The sequence below is a fragment of the Thalassophryne amazonica genome, chromosome 9 (genome assembly GCF_902500255.1).
Source record: "Thalassophryne amazonica chromosome 9, fThaAma1.1, whole genome shotgun sequence".
Taxonomy (NCBI): Eukaryota; Metazoa; Chordata; class Actinopteri; order Batrachoidiformes; family Batrachoididae; genus Thalassophryne; species Thalassophryne amazonica.
Window position 1 is genome coordinate 33,228,459 of NC_047111.1, and position 19,991 is coordinate 33,248,449.

Here is a 19,991-nt window from a genome sequence, read left to right on the forward strand (position 1 = left end):
GGGTGCTCCAATGAGTACATACTATTGGGCTCCAAATGTGCCCTGCACCATTACGCACAGCGATCACTGAAAGCAGACGGAGCAGACAGAGAGCCTCTGATGACAATCTCACATGCTCAAACAAAGAGTGTGTAACTATCAGGATTGCTCCACTAGTTTGCATGTGAATGTCACTGGATAACTCTGCTGCTATCTCGGTTTAAAGCACTGTTTACCATATTAATGGAGCGAGGGGTGGGGGGGCCTCTCCTCAGACTGTAAGGAGCCAAAGTGGGCCAAAGTGTGAATGAAAGCTGCTTTACGAGCAGCACAGAACACTCCAAAACACAGTAGAAGTAGAAGTTTGTGATGTAACCTTTGTGTAATAGCAGACAGAAATTGCTCTGAGATGAAGACAAACAAAAACGCATAGACCATTTTGTATATATTGTTCAAAATGTGCATTTGTGTTTATTGTTTGAACTTTTTTGTTGTACAGTCTTTCACACAAGACCTCAAATTACCTTTATAAAGTGTCAAAACAGTTGTTTTATAGTTTGCTGTGTGTTTTGAATAAATGTGTGTGGAAAATTATTTTCCCGCTTTACTTTTTCCTTTCTTATTTCTGATTGTAAACCTTTATTACACTTGTAAAATACAACAAAAGCATATATATTATGAAAGCACAGGTTGTCCTGAAAAAAGAGACATAAAACTTGATTGTGCGATGCAGGGAGAGCTGTTAACAGCAATAACAAAACATTTATGCCAGGCGAGTGAACTGTCCAAAAAATGCCCTCAGACCCTAGAGGGTTAAGTTTGACTAACCAGTGATGTAATGCAATGACTGGCTGTCTTTGGTACTTGGTCTCTTCAATGTATCCTTTGATACCACTGGAAATTGTGTCAGCCACTTACTTTGGGAAAATCAGAAGTATCACTTGCATTGTGAGTGTTAGATAATATATGTGCTAATTCTTTATTTTATGTTAGCTATCAAGTATTTGTGTTATTTGTTTGGAAGTTCTGAGAGATAAAAGTTAAGTTTTACTACATCATATGTCCAAGTTTCAGAAACAGGGAGCGCTCCCCCTGTTGGTGAGAGCCAGTAACATTAGAAATGTGATACTAAAACCCATTGTAACACACATTGTATAAAAGTGTTGTACAAGCTATTTCATGTGCCTTTCACAAGATGGACACTGTCTGTGAGGGACACAGGCCTGGTTTTAAATGTGACCTTTAATCAACTCAAAATGAGGAAAACAATGGTTTGGTTTTTGGTAAGGGGCAGAATCTTACATAAAAGAACCGGGTAAAAATAACATGAGGGAGCATCTATGGCACTTTTAATGTGGTACATTTCTCTGAGCATGACCCAGCAACATAACATACACTCAACAAAAATATAAACGCAACACTTTTGGTTTTGCTCCCATTTTGTATGAGATGAACTCAAAGATCTAAAACTTTTTTCACATACACAATATCACCATTTCCCTCAAATATTGTTCACAAACCAGTCTAAATCTGTGATAGTGAGCACTTCTCCTTTGCTGAGATAATCCATCCCACCTCACAGGTGTGCCATATCAAGATGCTGATTAGACACCATGATTAGTGCACAGGTGTGCCTTAGACTGCCCACAATAAAAGGCCACTCTGAAAGGTGCAGTTTGTTTTATTGGGGGGGGGGGGGGGATACCAGTCAGTATTTGGTGTGACCACCATTTGCCTCATGCAGTGCAACACATCTCCTTCGCATAGAGTTGATCAGGTTGTCAATTATGGCCTGTGGAATGTTGGTCCACTCCTCTTCAATGGCTGTGCGAAGTTGCTGGATACTGGCAGGAACTGGCACACGCTGTCGTATACGCCGGTCCAGAGCATCCCAAACATGCTCAATGGGTGACATGTCTGGTGAGTATGCCGGCCATGCAAGAACTGGGACATTTTCAGCTTCCAAGAATTGTGTACAGATCCTTGCAACATGGGGCCGTGCATTATCCTGCTGCAACATGAGGTGATGTTCTTGGATATATGGCACAACAATGGGCCTCAGGATCTCGTCACGGTATCTCTGTGCATTCAAAATGCCATCAATAAAATGCACCTGTGTTCTTCGTCCATAACAGACGCCTGCCCATACCATAACCCCACTCGATCCACAACACTGACATCAGAAAACCGCTCACCCACACGACGCCACACACGCTGTCTGCCATCTGCCCTAGACAGTGTGAACCGGGATCCATCCGTGAAGAGAACACCTCTCCAACGTGCCAAACGCCAGCGAATGTGAGCATTTGACCACTCAAGTCGGTTACGACGACGAACTGGAGTCAGGTCGAGACCCCGATGAGGACGATGAGCATGCAGATGAGCTTCCCTGAGAAGGTTTCTGACAGTTTGTGCAGAAATTCTTTGGTTATGCAAACCGATTGTTTCAGCAGCTGTCCGAGTGGTTGGTCTCAGACGATCTTGGAGGTGAACATGCTGGATGTGGTGGTCCTGGGCTGGTGTGGTTACACGCGGTCTGCGGTTGTGAGGCTGGTTGGATGTACTGCCAAATTCTCTGAAACGCCTTTGGAGACGGCTTATGGTAGAGAAATGAACATTCAATACGCGAGCAACAGCTCTGGTTGACATTCCTGCTGTCAGCATGCCAATTGCACGCTCCCTCAAATCTTGCGACATCTGCGGCATTGTGCTGTGTGATAAAACTGCACCTTTCAGAGTGGCCTTTTATTGTGGGCAGTCTAAGGCACACCTGTGCACTAATCATGGTGTCTAATCAGCATCTTGGTATGGCACACCTGTGAGGTGGGATGGATTATCTCAGCAAAGGGGAAGTGCTCACTATCACAGATTTAGACTGGTTTGTGAACAATATTTGAGGGAAATGGTGATATTGTGTATGTGGAAAAAGTTTTAGATCTTTGAGTTCATCTCATACAAAATGGGAGCAAAACCAAAAGTGTTGCGTTTATATTTTTGTTGAGTGTAAGTGAGTTTGCTGAGGACCCCAGTTGCTGGAGACATGGGGCACTGGGGTGGACAGATGGTCAACCCATCCATAGCTAGCTGATCACAATCAGTGTTTTTTGTTTGTTTGTTTGCTTGATTTATTGTGGATCTATGCTCAGTGAATTTACAGTGAATGTTGCACGCAACTGCGATTGCTTGGAATGTACATGATTGGCATCTGTTTTTATTTTCTATACTCAACACACTAAACTCAAAGGGGGGTGGAAAGAGAAAAACCACCTAAGAGAATGCTGCAAGAAAGGTGTTGAATTAAAAGAAAAGAAAAACCTGGGATTTCTGTGGACAAAATATCAGCTGAGATGTAACAGAAAACCAGACAAAAGTATGCAAATTGTCATCAACATAGACTGTGGTTAAAGTTTCCCAAATGCGTGGAATATACTGGAATGTGATGTGAAATCATTCGGAATTTACAGTGACATTCTCACTTTAAATATGCATGGTTCAGTTAATCAACAAATTTAAATATTTACGTATTTTAAAGCCCCATCAATTTGCCTCTGTTATACCCTTGCTGAATCTAAATAGGCACTTAATTACTTTTCTTTAAATCTCACACAAGCCTGAGAAACAAAGCCTGCAGTAGCAGTCAGAGGCAATCAATATCAGCCGTCTATCAGGGGATCAATTCTGAAAGATCAAAGAGAGAGTTAAATTTCCCCAGCTACATTCAAAACTAATTCTTATAATCTAATTAGGGCTTCATAAAATCAACTATAATAACATTTATATCAACATTTTTATTGTCTATGAGCTCAAATCCTTACAAGTTTAATTGCCTGCAATTCCCCACTAACCACTAGCACTGCAGAAAGGTCTGGGATGAGAGACATAATGTTCTGAGGTCTTCGTCAAGACGACACTAGATGACTAAATTATATATACACGGATGTGCCTGCAACAAAGACTTGAAACTTTTCAGATAAACCAAATGTTTGGTGCACAAGAATATTTGATTTTATATGTGAAACAGTACATCATAATCCAAAAGCACATATCTTAATTTACAGTCAGATCAGGTGTGGGAGCATGGGCCACAAAAGAATGATTTTGGTCCTGATTGACAGCCACCCAGGCCAACCAACAGCCCCTGCTGCAGCCAGGCAACACATGAGCATCCACTTGGCCACTCCAATTGTTTGGGTACTAAGTACTGAGACATATGCACAGTGGATCATGGCCAGAGAAGCGTGTACATGCCCATAGTGTAGTAGCTGGCATTTCTTTGCAATTGGTAATTTAATGGATCACTGTTGATCTGTGATCCATACAGACCACCCTCCATGGTTCAGCATACATCTCAACTGTAGATTAAATGCAAAATTTGCATAACAGTGTGAAATACAGATTTTTTTTTTTTTTCTATCATGGTGTTATGGTGCAGTTGCACTGATAGTTGCACTGATTTCAGTGCAACTGCATCAAGATACTTTAACAACACTGAATCAAATAGAATAGAGCCTTTATTGTCATTGCACATATATACAACAAAATTTTCCCTTTCCATTTAACCCATCCTAATTAGTTAGACACAATCCAAATCAACTCAACCTTTATGTTGTGAAAAGTGTAGGAACACGGACCCACAACAGGGGGCGCAAATGAACGGACAATGGAATAAGCCAAATATAACAATTTAATGTTGTGAATGTGCACAACAGAGCAACAGACAACACAATTGGGATCACCAGTCAAATAAGTTACGGTGGTGTGTGAGCAGGCTCGAGGATAGAAGACGCCTGTCCAGAAAAGAGCCGGATCCCACACGCCTTCCACTCCACCGGACCTGAAGCAATCCTGGAGCCGCCAAGCACTGGGTCCCCAGGTGGCCACTGCCTCCGGCTGTCAGATCGGGTACTGCTGGCAGAAAGAACAGACAGGTGATGGTGGGTGTATGAACACCCAGCAAACAGTTCAACACGAAGGTGAAAGCACCTCCACCTCTTAATCACGGAGTTTGTACAGATCCTGCAGTAACAATTAACAGTCTGCAAACTCAGAACACTGTCAGTACGTACAGAAATAAAAAAGTTACTACTGTATTAATCAAAGGCTGAGACGTTTACTTCACGGTAGACGATTTCTCGTCAGTGAGGTGAAGATGCTGCCCGGCTCTTATGGAGGTGTGGATGATGATGATGATGAGTGACAGCTGGTGTTGTAGATGAGTGCAACTTCCGCACTTCAGGCAGGACGCCCTCTGGTGGTGGGCCAGCAGTACCTCCTCTTCAGCGGCCCACACAACACTTTATTTCTAAAGCATGTTTAAAACAACAGCAGTCGACCAAAAAATGGGCACCAAGTTACCCCAATCGTAAATAAATGAATTAAAGATAACAATAAAATTACAACAGACAATAAAACAGATAAAAGACAAAAAATATAAAGAGTAAAAGGTAGTAAGAAATAATTGAATTTGATTTAATTTTATTTTATTTACATAGTCCCAGTATTTTTGGGACTGAGCCCCTGTCGGGCAATTTTGGGGGGATGTCGCAACCAGTCTCTAAACCTTGGTTCATGAAACAGCACCTGCTACAATAGGGTTTTTGATTTAAATGATCTCTCAGCTCTTAAACTGTCCAAACTCAAAATGTGTGCGATTCTTTCTTGACTAACAGCAGCCAAAAAAAAAAAAAGTTGCAACCTGTTGGAAGCCACCTCAATCCATCAATATTCAGGCTTGGATTTAATCGTTTCTGGAAGTAGTTTATTTAGAACGGGTAACACGTTGGCTTTAGTGGTTAGCACTGTTGCCTCACAGGGAGAAGGCATGGGTTCGATTCTCACCTGTGGCCTTTCTGTGTGCAGTTTGCGTGTTCTCCCTGTGTTTCTGTGGGTTCTCTCTGGGTGCTCCAGCTTCCTCCCACATCCAAAGAGACACTCAGAAATATTAAACCCTAACTTTTAAGATTTATGTAATTTTATTACTTGACAGATTCCCATTTACTTTTTTTTTAGATAATTTTAATACAAACCTATCGAATAAACCTTACAGGATGCATATTCATTACTGTAATAAATCCTATTCATTTGAAATGCATAATCCTCAGCTTTATGTATTTAGTATTAATAAAATATAATTACTCTAAATCAATAATAATGATAGTATTTATTTAAAATACATAAAGTATATTGTTGGAATTGCATAATAATTTTGTTACCTATACAAGATAAATGGCATAGGTAACATTACCTTGACAGCATTTTTTGGCCATGTTGTTATTTAACTGACCATGATAAATTTTAATTTTGTCTCTATATGGGTTTTAATTTTTTTCTAGTTTTACTTCAGTTTGATTTGTTTCCTACACTATCAAAAAGTGACACCACGTTTTCAAGTGTAAAAAGAAAAAAAAAAACGAACTACAACTATAGTTTGTCCTGTCAAGCAAGACATCCAAAGATAGATTCCACATGCATTATTTTTTTTCTCCATATTAATTGACACAGCTGTGGTGACACGCTTTGCATGTAATCACTAACACAGTATGTTCCTGCTCAAATAAAATTACACACAAAAATACTGTTCTTTAATTGCCTTGCTTCCTGGAGCTCAGCAGTTGGGGTGTTTTGTATAATACTGCCAGTCAAACTGCAGGAATATAAGTGGGGAAATGTTAATGATGCATGTTAGGGAACAGTTATCAGGAGGAACAAAGATTACAGGTTCAGTGACAGAGGTCAGGTCTGTTCTGGGACCATGCGCTGCTAAGGGCCCCTTCACACATAACGTGAAATATGCAGAAACCGGAAGAAAATCCATGAACCAACAGTAAGTGGAGGCCTTTATAGAGCACATCAACTCAGTGGACTCGAATATCAAGTTCAGATGTGAGGATGCCAGAAACAACCATTTAGCCTTCTTGGACTGTGATGTTACAATTGGAGAGAACGGGCAGCTCCAGGCAGGGGTTTTTGTCCGGAAAGCCCTCACAGTATGTGGTTACCCACGATGGTCAATTTTTTTTTTCCAATTTATTTTCATTTATATATCACAACGGAGTTGCCTCAAAGCGCTTCACACAGGTAAGGTCTAACCTTACCAACCCCCAGAGCAACAGTGGTAAGGAAAAACTCCCTCAGAGGAAGAAACCTCAAGCAGACCAGACACAAAGGGGTGACCCTCTGCTTGGGCCATGCTACAAACATAAATTACAGAACAATTCACAGAACAATTCACGGACGAATATACAAGAAATGCTATTGGGTAGTTGTAAAACAGCTAACTGATCATCTGCAGAGGAATGGTCTATTTGAAGAGTTTCAGTCAGGTTTTAGAATTCATCATAGTACAGAAACAGCATTAGTGAAGGTTACAAATGATCTTCTTATGGCCTCAGACAGTGGACTCATCTATGTGCTTGTTCTGTTAGACCTCAGTGCTGCTTTTGATACTGTTGACCATAAAATTTTATTACAGAGATTAGAGCATGCCATAGGTATTAAAGGTACTGCGCTGCAGTGGTTTGAATCATATTTATCTAATAGATTACAATTTGTTCATGTAAATGGGGAATCTTCTTCACAGACTAAGGTTAATTATGGAGTTCCACAAGGTTCTGTGCTAGGACCAATTTTATTCACTTTATACATGCTTCCCTTAGGCAGTATTATTAGACGGCATTGCTTAAATTTTCATTGTTACGCAGATGATACCCAGCTTTATCTATCCATGAAGCCAGAGGACACACACCAATTAGCTAAACTGCAGGATTGTCTTACAGACATAAAGACATGGATGACCTCTAATTTCCTGCTTTTAAACTCAGATAAAACTGAAGTTATTGTACTTGGCCCCACAAATCTTAGAAACATGGTGTCTAACCAGATCCTTACTCTGGATGGCATTACCCTGACCTCTAGTAATACTGTGAGAAATCTTGGAGTAATTTTTGATCAGGATATGTCATTCAATGCGCATATTAAACAAATATGTAGGACTGCTTTTTTGCATTAACGCAATATCTCTAAAATTAGAAAGGTCTTGTCTCAGAGTGATGCTGAAAAACTAATTCATGCATTTATTTCATCTAGGCTGGACTACTGTAATTCATTATTATCAGGTTGTCCTAAAAGTTCCCTGAAAAGCCTTCAGTTAATTAAAAATGCTGCAGCTAGAGTACTAACGGGGACTAGAAGGAGAGAGCATATCTCACCCATATTGGCCTCTCTTCATTGGCTTCCTGTTAATTCTAGAATATAATTTAAAATTCTTCTTCTTACTTATAAGGTTTTGAATAATCAGGTCCCATCTTATCTTAGGGACCTCATAGTACCATATCACCCCAATAGAGCGCTTCGCTCTCAGACTGCAGGCTTACTTGTAGTTCCTAGGGTTTGTAAGAGTAGAATGGGAGGCAGAGCCTTCAGCTTTCAGGCTCCTCTCCTGTGGAACCAGCTCCCAATTCAGATCAGGGAGACAGACACCCTCTCTACTTTTAAGATTAGGCTTAAAACTTTCCTTTTTGTTAAAGCTTATAGTTAGGGCTGGATCAGGTGACCCTGAACCATCCCTTAATTATGCTGCTATAGACTTAGACTGCTGGGGGGTTCCCATGATGCACTGAGTGTTTCTTTCTCTTTTTGCTCTGTATGCACCACTCTGCATTTAATCATTAGTGATTGATCTCTGCTCCCCTCCACAGCATGTCTTTTTCCTGGTTCTCTCCCTCAGCCCCAACCAGTCCTAGCAGAAGACTGCCTCTCCCTGAGCCTGGTTCTGCTGGAGGTTTCTTCCTGTTAAAAGGGAGTTTTTCCTTCCCACTGTCGCCAAGTGCTTGCTCACAGGGGGTCGTTTTGACCGTTGGGGTTTTTACATAATTATTGTATGGCCTTGCCTTACAATATAAAGCGCCTTGGGGCAACTGTTTGTTGTGATTTGGCGCTATATAAATAAAATTGATTGATTGATTGATATTGGCGAACAGGACAGGAGGATCGCCAACATGAATACAACTCCCATCTCTGGATGGAGCTGGAATCAGGCATCAGAAAGACAAAAAAATACTGTATAACTTGCCAGCATTAAACAACAAGAAAAACAGAGAAATACTAAGGTGATCGCCAGCCACTAGCCCTAAACTTCACTAAAAGTGTTGTGTGGGCCGCTGAAGAGGAGGTACTGCTGGCCCACCACCAGAGGGCACCCTGCCTGAAGTGCGGGCTTCAGGCACGAGAGGGTGCTGCCGCCTCGCGGGAACAGATGGGGGTGACAGCTGTTACTCATCATCTCTTGACAGCTGTCACCCATCTCCACCTAATCAATCACTCCATAAAGCCGGACGACATCTCCACCTCGCTGCCGAGATATCGTCTATCTACGAGGTAATTTCTCAGCCGTATTCTGTGCCTACCGCACTAATTCTGTATTGTTTGCAGGAGTACCTGTTTCTCCACTTACAGCTGAAGGCTGGGTTCGAAGCTGGTGACAGAGTGACGATCTTCACTCCTCACGCTGAACTGTGATAACTAGTGATTCAGGTGCTGCTGTTTTTCTGTGTTCCTCTTTCGGAGGTGGAGGTGTTTTGCCCACCATAAAGGAACTGTTGCTGACCGTGTTACTGGGTGTGCACACACCCACACTTAACTGTTTCTGCTTCCTGCCAGCAGTACTAGATCCGACAGCCGGAGACGGTGGCCACCTGGGGACTTGGGACTTGGCGGCTCCAGTATTCTCCGGGTTCGGTGGCAGTGGAAATCGTGTGGGATCCGGTTCTTCTCTGGACAGACGTCTTCTATCCTCGAGCCTGCCCACACGTCACCTTTGTACATTTGACTCTATCCAAATTCTGTATTTGTCTATATTTCGTTGTGCACATTTCACAGCAGTAAAGTGTTGTATTTTTGGCTCATCTATTGTCCGTTCATTTACGCCCCCTGTTGTGGGTCCGTGTCACTACACTTTCCCAACAAAAAGAACCAGAATTTAGGTAAAGTTGAGGCCGCGGCCCGCACCAATTACTAATAAAGGAATTAAAAAAGTAAAAAGCGTAAAACAAAACTGTACCAGTATGATAGCCATATGAAAGAGAAAATAAGTGCATCTTAATTCTGGACTTGAAAATCTCCACAGAATCTGACTGTTTTATTGACGCAGGGAGATCATTCCACAGAACAGAGGCATGATAAGAGAAAGCTCTGTGACTCGCAGACTTCTTATTCACCTTAGGGACACAAAGTAGTCCTGCACCCTGAGAACGTAAAGCCCGGGCCGGTACGTAAGGTTTAATTAGGTCAGCTAGGTAGGGAGGTGCCAGTCCATGAATAATTTTATAGGTTAGTAGCAGAACCTTAAAATCTGATCTCACTGGGACAGGAAGCCAGTGAAGGGATGCTAAAATGGGTTTAATGTGGTCGAACTTTCTGCTTCATGTCAAAAGTCTGACTGCAGCATTTTGAACCAATTGGAGACCCCTAATGCTAGACTGCGGTAAACCAGAAAATAGAACATTGCAGTAGTCCAATCTAGAAGAGATAAATGCATGGATCAGGGTCTCAGCATCAGCCATAGACAGGATGGGACGAATCTTCGCTATATTTTGCAGGTGGAAGAAAGCAGTCCTACTAATATTTCTAATGTGGAGGCCAAAGGACAATGAAGGATCAAAAATTACCCCAAGGTTCCTCACTTTGTCAGTGTGATGTATGACACATGAGCCGAGGCTGAGCGTTAACTGGTCAAATTGATGCCGATGTCTCACTAGACCAAGAACCATCATTTCAGTCTTATCAGAGTTTAAAAGTAGGAAGTTTCTAGACATCCAACTTCTCACTGCTGCAAGGCAATCTTCTAAGGATTTTATGTGAATGAGATTACCAGCAGTTATCGGCATGTATAATTGAGTATCATCTGCATAGCAGTGAAAGGTAATCCCAAAACACTGCAATATGTGCCCAAGGGGTGCTATATAAAGGGAGAAAAGCAGGGAGCCTAAGACAGACCCCTGTGGAAACCCAAATTTCATGTCACTAAGGTTAGAGGTAGTGTTACTGTACCAAACACAGTGAGAACGACTGGTCAAGTATGATATCAGCCATGCAAGGGCACTCCCAGTAATCACAAAGTGATTTTCCAGCCTATCAAGTAGAATATGATGATCCACTGTATCAAATGCAGCACTGAGATCTAACAGCAACAGAACCGTAGTGGTGTCCGAATCCATTGTAAGCAGAAGATCATTCACTATTTTAGTGAGAGCCATCTCTGTGGAATGATATTTTCTAAAAGCAGACTGCAGTGGCTCAAAGAGATTATTCTCAGTAAGATAGTCTACGAGCTGCCGCGACACCACTTTTTCCAGAATTTTAGAGAAAAATGATAGATTTGATATCAGCCGATAGTTTGTTAATACACTAGGGTTAAGATTAGGTTTCGTAAGTAATGGTTTAATCACTGCAGATTTGAAATATCTAGGACCAGATCCAGAAGTTAAAGAAAGATTAATAATTTCCAGGACAGTCAGCCCAAGAGTGAGCCACAGGTCCTTAAACAGTTTTGTAGGTATAGGATCAAATAAACAGGTTGTGCTTTTTGTTCACATTACGAGTTTTGTCAGCATGCCTAGTGAGATACTGTCAAATTCTGTAAATCTAGGTAATACCTCAGTATTGGAGCCCACATCAATAGCACGGTATAGTGGCTGGATTAAGGCATGCCGGGATATGTTTAACCTGATGTCTTCTATTTTCTTCCCAAAGTAATCCAGGAAATCTTGTGCTGTAAAAGGAGCGCGAACTACAGGTGGTTGTCCATGCAGAAGTGTTGCCACAGTGTTGAACAAGAACTTTGAGTTATGCTTGTTTTTGTTGATCAAATCAGAGTAGTAAGTCTGCTTTGTAGCCAATAATGCATGCTTATAGTCTAAGATAGCATCAGGCCATGCAAGGTGAAATACTTCTAATTTTGAATGATGCCATTTCCGTTCTAGACCTCTTGCTTTATGCTTGAGGTCACGCAGATAATCATTGAACCAAGGTGACTGTGATTTGGGGGAGCGCGGTTTTAACACAGATGGTGCAATTATATCGAGTGTAGTTTTGAGCACTGAGTTTAAACTATCCACAAGTCTGTCTACTGACTGGGTGAATGTGCGTCGAATCTTGAATGCATTGCCGAAATCCGAATGCATCCACAATTTCCATAAATGATTTGCAGAGGGCTTATTTATATGAATGTTAAAGTCACCAATGATTAGAATGTTATCTACACTAGTTGACAAATTAGAGATGAATGCACCAAATTCATCTAAGAATTCAGAATATGGGCCAGGAGGCCTATATACAGTTACAAAGTAATACAACTGATTTTTATTCTTCTGACCTTGGCAATGTGTAATATCCTCAGCAGAGCAGAGAATCAGATGCTCAAACGAGTAATATTTGTAACCCCCAACAGCTAATAAGATAAACCTAGATTTATAAATAAGAGCAATACCCCCGCCTTGCTTCGCATCACGAGGGATGTGACTACATGTATATGCTGGTGGGCAGGCCTCCTAGCTTAAACCCTGTAGGTTTAAGCCAGGTTTCACATAGCCCAATCATATCTAAGTGATGATCAATAATTAGATCATTGATCAACAATGATTTTGAGGACAGTGATCTTATGTTAATGAGACCCAGTCTAAGAACCTCAGTGGGGTTGACAGTTGAACTGTTTGGGTTTAGGGGTGGTTCCAGAGTAGCATATATAAGATGCCTAGAAGTAGGTTTAGGTTTAAGACATTCTACGCGCGTTGTAGGTAGCAGACACAAAATCTTTGCTAATGCTGGAACAACCATTGGGCCATCCTCAATTTCAACATCATCCAATATAGTAATGGGTATTAAGTTTGGAAAGCCTATCCCTCTATGATTTTTATGGACACGACTACAGAAACAGGCCACAGTCTCAACTTGTTGAAATTCCCTCCCTAGCAAATAAACTGCACTATCACCATAGTGGATTTTCTGCACTAAATTCCCCCCTAAGCTAATGGATTCCAGACCCACATTTGTCATAAGCCTTGCAGAGTCTCTAATCACCTACTCCTTGGCCTGCTGTAGATTCCTAATGTTACCTCCCTGTAGAGCTCTATCTATGTTCGCAGACAAGATGGCGGCACCTTCCCCAGTAGGGTGGAGGCCGTCCGGCATCAGCAAGCCACGGCGGCCCCAGAATGAAGGCCAGTTATCAATAAAGCCTTGCTGTCTACAAAACTGCACCAGCCACCTATTTATTGATGTCAGCCTGCTAAACGCCTCATCAGTACCCCAGGAGGAGAGGAGACCAGAGACTATTAATCAATGCCGACACATCTTTCTGGCAAGGTCACAAGTCCTCTCTATGTCCATTTTTCTGACCTCTGAGTGCTTCATCCTGATATCATTGGTGCCAATGTGAATAACTATGTGACTATATTTCATGTCACGTTCCTTCATCTGTCTTCCCTTCTGCAGCGTCAGCACCCTAAGATGAGATGCAATGTCAGGAGCTCTAGCCCCAGGAATACATTTAACATCAGCCAGCGTCTGTAACCTGACTTTGCGAGTGATAGAATCCCCTATCACTAAAGTCTGGTATTTCGGCCTGGAGACAGGAGTGGAAGTCACTTGTGGGCTCAGAGAATTCACATCTGGCAAATCCAAGGGGGAGAACTGATTCACAGTTTGCACTGGCAAGTGTGATCAGGGTGCCACAACCGGGCACCAAGCCCTACGGGGCTTCCTCCGCCTAGCCACAGTCCGAAAGCCATCCTCCACAGCTGGCGTTTCTAAGCTGATGCTAATGAGCTCGCTAGCCGGCCCAACACTAACCTCATCTGGAGTGCCCGCAACATCTAACTAAACTGCGCTAAGAAGCTGCTCTAACTTACGGACACGGCTCTCTAAGAGAGCCACCCTATCTTCCAACATCACACAGGATTTACGGAGGGTGTAAAGTAGAATTAGTAGTGTACTTTGTACACTAAGAAATTCAAGAATGTAGCCAAGCAAACACAAGCTAACCAATAATGGATAGGCTAACCACTCCTAAGGCTCACACAGACGCAAAAATATGTATTAAAATTCACAGCAGTTACACTGAAAAACTAACAGGTATTAAACAGGTAAAACACAGCAGCTATAAAATACACTAAACAGTTAATTAACTAACAGGTGTTGTGTGGGCCGCTGAAGAGGAGGTACTGCTGGCCCACCACCACCAGATGGCACCCTCCATCATCACCCACCATCCCCTGAAGCATACATAAGCCCTCCGGAGCCGTACGGATGCTGTGTGGAGACGTGCGCGGACTTCTTGATGCAGTGCTCGCTCGTCTTTTCACAGCGTCCTGTCATGTACGCGTCAGACACTAGCCGGGTGGCTTACGTTATAAATTTGCTTCGAGGAGAGGCACGCGCCTGGGCTACGACGCTCTGGGAGCAGAATTCATGGATCCTAATGACTTACACTGGGTTTGTGAGGGAGTTCCGACAGGTGTTCGACCACCCTCATAGAGGCAAGACCGCTTCAAGCGTGCTGCTGTCGATAAGACAGGGGTGTCAGAGCGCAGCGAAGTATGCAGTCGACTTCCGCATCGCGGCAGCACGAGCCGGCTGGAATGCTGTTGCGCTCCGTGCCGCCTTTGTAAACGGACTGTCCCTGGTCCTTAAGGAGCACCTGGTGGCGAAGGATGAGCCGCGGGATTTAGACGGGCTTATCGACCTGGTTATACGGTTAGACAACCGATTAACAGAACACCGGCGGGAGCGAGACGAAGGGCGTGGTCAGGCACAAGCCGTCCCTCTTCCTCCCGGGCCCGAAAGGGAGCTGACTTCCCCACGCTCCATAGCCAGGGCACTCCACGTGATGACAGCTCCCCCTGCTGACATTGCTATGGAAATGAGCAGGGCCAAAAGGCGATCAGATCAGAGACAAAGGAGGCTGATCAGTGGGGAGTGTTTTCTCTGCAGCTCAACCAAGCACACACAGAAAGAATGCCCAAAACGGTCAAAACAGCAGCACTCGACCTTAGAGACTGGGCTAAGGGTGGGTCACAATACCCATGCGGGGAGACCCCGAAAATCTGCACGTATCCCAGTCACGATCCTGAGTGGGGATCTAACCCTTCACGCCCCAGCAGTGGTGGACACGGGGTAGGAGGGGAATCTGCTGGATAGCAGATGGGCAAAGGCAAAGTTGGGCTCCCTCTAGTGGCCCTACCTTCACCATTGTCGGTGCGGGCACTAGATGGCACCCTTCTTCCACTAATCACACACCAGACACAGCCAGTGACATTGGTTGCGTCTGGAAATCACAGGGAGGAGATTGTGTTTTATGTAACACCTTCTACCTCCCGAGTGATTTTGGGTTTTCCATGGGTGTTAAAACACAATCCCCGGATTGATTGGCCGTCTGGGGTTGTGGTTCAGTGGAGCAAAACCTGTTATGTGTCGGACGCAGCTCGGAGAACCGACCAGCGTTTGAAGGACCCAGTATGAAATAAGCAGAGCACGGTTCAAAGGCTAACTGAATTTAATACATAACAGTGATAATATAATAAAAGGTGCGGCCTGGCGTGGTGCGCTCCCAGCAGCGCTAACGGTCCGGAGCCAGAAGCTGTTTCGGACCCAAGGACCCCGCCGACACCCCCCAGGTGGCCGCAACAACCGAGTCTGTGAAAGAAGGAACCATTATGTGAGTCCACACTCTACACACAGAACACTTAAAGGTGTACAAACAGCAAACACTTCCTGGCTTGATTACTAATCAGCTTCCCAACCTGCAGGCATGGAACAATCAGTTCACAAAACTCCACTGCAGTGAAAGCTGATACATGACTAACAAACAGCTCAATACAATAAGGTGTGAGGGACACCACATTTACTGACTGTATAAATGTTAGTCACAAAATCTAACGTACCTCAGGAAGTGTGCTGACGAGCGTGAAACCTCACCCCCTCCTCTTTCACAGACTGTGCATCAAACCTGGACATTCTCAGCATCCGCTGTTGATGAGATGGCTCCCGAGACGACGATCTCACCCGTCTGGTCACAAGGTCGAGTCTCTGGCAAATACACACTGTGCACTCCAGTCTTAAATGCCAACATGTTCCAATCCATCCAGATGCACCACAGCTGTGAGTCCTGACGAGTCGCAGGTGATCAGGGTGAGGTCCTGACAGCCTCAGCAACACAGCCACTCAGTCCCAAACGCACGCCACCTGGGAGGAAAACCAAAAGACAGAAACAAACCGGCAGCCAGGCCCCCCCAGCCATATAACAGTACCCCACCCTCACGGGAAGCCTCCCGGCGACCACACACACCTGGCCCAGGAGAAACACCCCCCTCCAGGGACCATGGCTGGAAACCGCGTCTGCGTTCATCCTCCAACAGACTGGTTGAACTGGCTGCATCTTTGCCCTTGTTTCTGACAGTCTCTTAGCACAGGTGTGGCCAGGAGTTCTTACACCTGTGCGGTCAGCCTTTATCCAAACGTGTAATTAGTCATAAAACAAAACACAAACAACCAAAACACCCCCCCTCCCCAGGGGACCGTCCCATCAAACCCCAGGGAAGGGGAGAAAAGAAAAACAACCCAAACTCGAGCTTACAAATAAAAATACTAAAACACCCCCCCCCCCCCCTCCCCAGAGGACCGTTCCATCAAACCCCAGGGAAGGGGAGAAAAGAAAAACCCAAACTTGAGTTTACAAACAAAAATGCTAAAATACCCCCCTCCTCCCCCCCAAACGACATGTAGGGACCAACACCCCCCAGAGGGCCTCCCGCCAGCTCCAGGAGTAATAACCACGACCGAGGTCCCTCTGGGATCCAACGTCACCCACGGGGACTACCAGCGCCTCCCAGAGGACCACTCGTCAACCCCAGGAGACGCCTCCCCTCATGACCAATGGACCCAGCCCTGGCCGTCCATGGCTAGATGGGCCTACAGCCCTTTCCCCCCCAGAGGACACCACAGTCAAACCCTGAGGGCGGAAACAGGGGGGGGGAAACAAAAAGATACCCCAAACCCCCCCCCCTCCCCTCCCGGGTGCAGAGGCCACCTGGGAAACGCCCAGCACAACCTAACTGCACCCCTCCAGCAATGCCGACACTACGGCACACCCGGCTGGAGTCAGAGGAGAAGAGAGGGCATAACAAAAAACAAAAAAAAAGAAAAAAAAAGAAAAAAACAACCCAAGTACCACCCCATCACCCCCCAGGGGACCGTTCCATCTAACCCTGGGGATGTGAAACAAAAGAAATAAAAGAAAAAACAAACAGACCAACACACAGTTGGTTGGGTCCCCTTTTTTTTTTTTTTTTTTTTTTTTGTTCTTTTTCAGACAGGCTGCAGGGTCACAACCCCAGACAAATAGCGGAAAACAAAAAAATAAAATCCCACACAAAAACCAACTCAAAAAACACCCACACAAAATGAACTAACACAAAACAAATCAGTGAGTTATACCGTCAAGCTCAACCAAATGGAACACACCTGTTCCTACTCAAGAGCTTGACGGTAACGTGATTCAGTCACCACAAGGGGGAGCCTGAGTGCTAAAAATGAAAAAACCCCTTTGGCGACAGAAAAAACAAACGAGCTGCTTTTATGTGCGCAGCTGAGTGCAACACACAACCAAAATGTGCTCAACTAAATAACGCCGGAGATGATACAACAGACGCAGAAGTTACCTTTATCCGGGGAAACGGGGCTACGACTGTAACACAGGAAGCCCAGCGACCCGTGCTAACAGAGCTCCGCCGTGCGCGTGAACCCATTACAAACGCACTCTTGCAGCTCCCGTTTAAACCTCTTATCCGGTCGGAGCGTGACGCGAAGCCGTCGCCGGTCACACTCCACCACGACCCACGGATAAGGCACAACACAGGAACACGGCTGCAAGAGAGCACAAATCAGTATTCAGTAATGGGTTCTCAAACACGCACCTTCCGGGCGGAGAGCCCCGCAACTGATCCGGATAACCACTGAACGTCTGCTGCCGCCTTCCCGGCGCATTACCGTCTCTGCTACCGCTGGGTCCGTGATGTTTGGCCAGAGACTACTGTTATGTGTCGGACGCAGCTCGGAGAACCGACCAGCGTTTGAAGGACCCAGTATGAAATAAGCAGAGCACGGTTCAAAGGCTAACTGAATTTAATACATAACAGTGATAATATAATAAAAGGTGCGGCCTGGCGTGGTGCGCTCCCAGCAGCGCTAACGGTCCGGAGCCAGAAGCTGTTTCGGACCCAAGGACCCCGCCGACACCCCTCAGGTGGCCGCAACAACCGAGTCTGTGAAAGAAGGAACCATTATGTGAGTCCACACTCTACACACAGAACACTTAAAGGTGTACAAACAGCAAACACTTCCTGGCTTGATTACTAATCAGCTTCCCAACCTGCAGGCATGGAACAATCAGTTCACAAAACTCCACTGCAGTGAAAGCTGATACATGACTAACAAACAGCTCAATACAATAAGGTGTGAGGGACACCACATTTACTGACTGTATAAATGTTAGTCACAAAATCTAACGTACCTCAGGAAGTGTGCTGACGAGCGTGAAACCTCACCCCCTCCTCTTTCACAGACTGTGCATCAAACCTGGACGTTCTCAGCATCCGCTGTTGATGAGATGGCTCCCGAGACGACGATCTCACCCATCTGGTCACAAGGTCGAGTCTCTGGCAAATACACACTGTGCACTCCAGTCTTAAATGCCAACATGTTCCAATCCATCCAGATGCACCACAGCTGTGAGTCCTGACGAGTCACAGGTGATCAGGGTGAGGTCCTGACAGCCTCAGCAACACAGCCACTCAGTCCCAAACGCACGCCACCTGGGAGGAAAACCAAAAGACAGAAACAAACCGGCAGCCAGGCCCCCCCAGCCATATAACAAAACCTGCCACCGGGAGTGTTTAGGATCCTCGGTTCCACCCGGTGTGACAGCTAAGGAGGAGGTTTTAGTTCCCCCCAATCTGGCGGCGATGCCAGCCAAGTACCATGACCTTGCTGACGTCTTCAGCAAGGATCTGGCACTCACGCTGACCCCGCACCGTCCGTACGATTGTGCCATTGATTTGATACCGGGCGCTGAGTACCCGTCCAGCAGGCTGTACAACCTCTCACGTCCGGAACGCGAATCAATGGAGACCTACATCCGGGACTCGTTACCTGCCGGGTTGATCCGGAACTCCACCTCCCCGATGGGTGCTGGTTTCTTTTTTGTGGGCAAGAAGGATGGCGGACTCCGTCCATGCATTGATTACAGAGGGCTGAACGAGATCACGGTTCGCAACCGATACCCGTTACCTCTGTTGGATTCAGTGTTCCAGTGGAAGGGGAACCAATCGGAGTGTCATGACTGAGCGCTAGCAGCAGTTAAGAGATTATCGCCCCGTGTGCGCTTAAACTGGCTTGTTTCTGCTTACAATCAACTTTAGAATGATTAAGAGGTTTTACATTGTCATCTGACAGTTAATAATCACATTATTAGTGTGAAGTTCGCTGATCCACAGCAGGATTGTTTTCCACCGGCGCGGCTCCACTGAGGCCCGAGGCGCCAGCGCACATCCACCGGCGTGGCTCCACCTGAAGCCCGAGGCGTCAGCGCAGTTCCACCGGCGCGGCTCCACCGAGGCCCGAGGCGTCAGCGCAGAGTTATCTGACCATGGGTCCGAAGAAGGCACTGACGGCGGAGGAGGGAGACGATATCAAGAAGTCTCTGGACTTTTTGTCTGAGGAAATCTCTGTTGTTAAAATGCAGCAGAAATCCATTATGGAGCTGGTGGAAGAAGTGAAGGCTCTCCGGATCCAGAATGCCAAGAAAGACCGGCGTCTGGTGTACCTGGAGAACCGTGTTGCGGAGTTGGAACAGTACACAAGGATGAATGACGTTATTGTAGGAATTCATATTAAACCTCGATCCTACGCACGGGCGGTGTCAGAAGACAGCGGAGGGGAGGCCAGTGAGCAGGAGGCCAGCT